This window comes from Oncorhynchus keta, unplaced genomic scaffold, assembly GCF_023373465.1.
Source record: "Oncorhynchus keta strain PuntledgeMale-10-30-2019 unplaced genomic scaffold, Oket_V2 Un_contig_9317_pilon_pilon, whole genome shotgun sequence".
Taxonomy (NCBI): Eukaryota; Metazoa; Chordata; class Actinopteri; order Salmoniformes; family Salmonidae; genus Oncorhynchus; species Oncorhynchus keta.
The window spans coordinates 7362-9451 of NW_026290480.1; the positions used below are offsets into that span (position 1 = coordinate 7362).

Genomic DNA, 2090 nt, shown 5'->3' on the forward strand with positions numbered 1-2090 from the left:
GGATATACATGGCTGTGGATTATAATCGAAGAGAATTCCTCTTGGTAGATAATGCAGTCGGCATTTGATTGATCAGGTGAACAAAAGGACTTGAGTTCCTGTATGTTGTTGTGATCACACCACAACTGCGTTAATCATAAGGCATACACCCCCGCCCTTCTTCTTACCAGAGAGATGTTTGTTTCTTTCGGCACGATGCGTGAAGAAACCAGGTGGCTGTGCCAACTCTGATAACGTATCCTGAGTGAGCCATGTTTCCATTAAACAGAGAATGTTACAATCTCTGATGTCTCTCTGGAAGGCAACCCTTGCTCGAATTTCGTCTACCTTGTTGTCCAGAGACTGCACAATGGAGAGTAGTATACTCAGGGACAGTGAGCGATGTGCCCGTCTCACGGTTGCCTGACCAGAAGCCGCTCCGTCTGCCCTTGTGCGGCACCGTTGTTTTGGGTCGCCTACTGGGATCTGATCCATTGTCCTGGGTTGTGGTCCAAATAGAGGATCTGCTTCGGGCAAGTCATATTCCTGATCGTAATGTTGGTAAGTTGATGAGGTAACCATGTAAGAAATAATACATACAAAATTAAATACTGCATAGTGTCCTAAGAACGCGAGCGACCATCTCTGTCAGCGCCATGTTGCATCAGAAAGAACATTAGATGCTGTTCACCATAAGACACTTTCCAGCTGTGGGTATGAGAGTTGAGGTCAGATGTGTCTGTGTGTGTGTGTGTGTGTGTGTGTACTGTATGTAATGTAATGTAGTCCAGGCAGTGAGGCTAATGTGTTTTTATGTCTGAGCGGAGACATCTTACTCCTTTAATCTTTTCTCCTATCACCCTATAAGACTGACATTGCTTTCTCACTCATGATTGGATCTTATCTAGCCATAACCGCAGCCAATAAAACAAATGAACAGAAATTATAGGCTCAGATGTCATCATGTTTTCTAACTATTTCTCTTCCTTTCATCTTTCACAGACCACATATGCTGAGACTCAGCTTCCGGTAAGGAATATTCTGGGTCGTTTGATTAGTTGATAGCTCAGTATTTGACCAAGGTCTGTATTACACACAGTAAGCCTGATCTATCGCTCAGGTACTTCTCTGCATCTATCCTGTGTAAATCTAATGACCCAGTAAAGATCTGGACAGACATGTCCTTCATCTTCCAATTGTTTACAGACAGAAGAAACACCCAAGACTGACTTGTTCTTGAAGAAGACTGCCTCGGAAACCCCAGATGAGAAACAAATGAACAAGAAGGAGAAGAAAGAGCAGAAAGAGAGAGAGAGGAAAGAGCAGAAAGAGGAGAGAGAAGAAGGAAAATGAGATGAAGGCGTTTAAGGTAAGTAACCCTAAGAGGAGAGGAGGGTGAAATAGTATTTTCGGCAGTAGAAACCAGTGTGATTTAATTCCTCAGGATGTCGACATGTTAACATGGTATTAACATGGTAATAACTTCTATCACAGAGAGATTTATTTTGACTTGAGATTTACAGGGTTAACTTGAATTTTTGAGCAAGTCTCCCAATGACATAAATGAATGATTTTGGATCTCAAATCTGAAAACCAGCGATGGGACTTATCAAAGAAATATCAGTGTTGCTAGTATACACACTACATACACTGCACACTACACTAATACGCTCTGTTATACACAGATTAATACACAAGGTAATACTCAACAGTAGCAGCCCCACTAGCAGTTTATGCCGTTAATGGATTAACAGACTTACATTACATTGATCACGCTTCTCTACAGTAAATACAGTATGGGCTGCTGAGGAGTATATTTGTGTTGTGTGTGTGTGTGTGTGTGTGTGTGGATAACAGGTCAGAAGGAGGCTATATACCATGCTACAGTGATGGTAGGAGTCTAAAGGACATAAGAACGACCTGGCTGTGAAGAACGGGGACATAGTCAGCATCATATGGACCACAAACTGCCCGAAAGGGAAAATGGCTGGCCAGGGACAGCACTAATACATGTAGGTTACACACCCTCCCCTAATCCCTGACCTTTACACAAATACAGATGTGCATAAAATCTGTCAAATGAATGGCTCAATCTGGAGTAGTTGTTTGAA

The 2090-nt window shown here is 42.4% G+C and overlaps 1 long non-coding RNA gene across 1 annotated transcript; it reads left to right on the forward strand.

Annotated features, from left to right (window-relative positions):
* Positions 1 to 431: 431 nt before the first annotated feature.
* Positions 432 to 2018, forward strand: LOC127927074 (uncharacterized). Its single transcript, XR_008126074.1, has 3 exons — positions 432 to 1008; positions 1186 to 1348; positions 1837 to 2018. It is a non-coding gene; the product is annotated as an uncharacterized LOC127927074 (long non-coding RNA).
* The last annotated feature ends 72 nt before the right edge of the window (positions 2019 to 2090 follow it).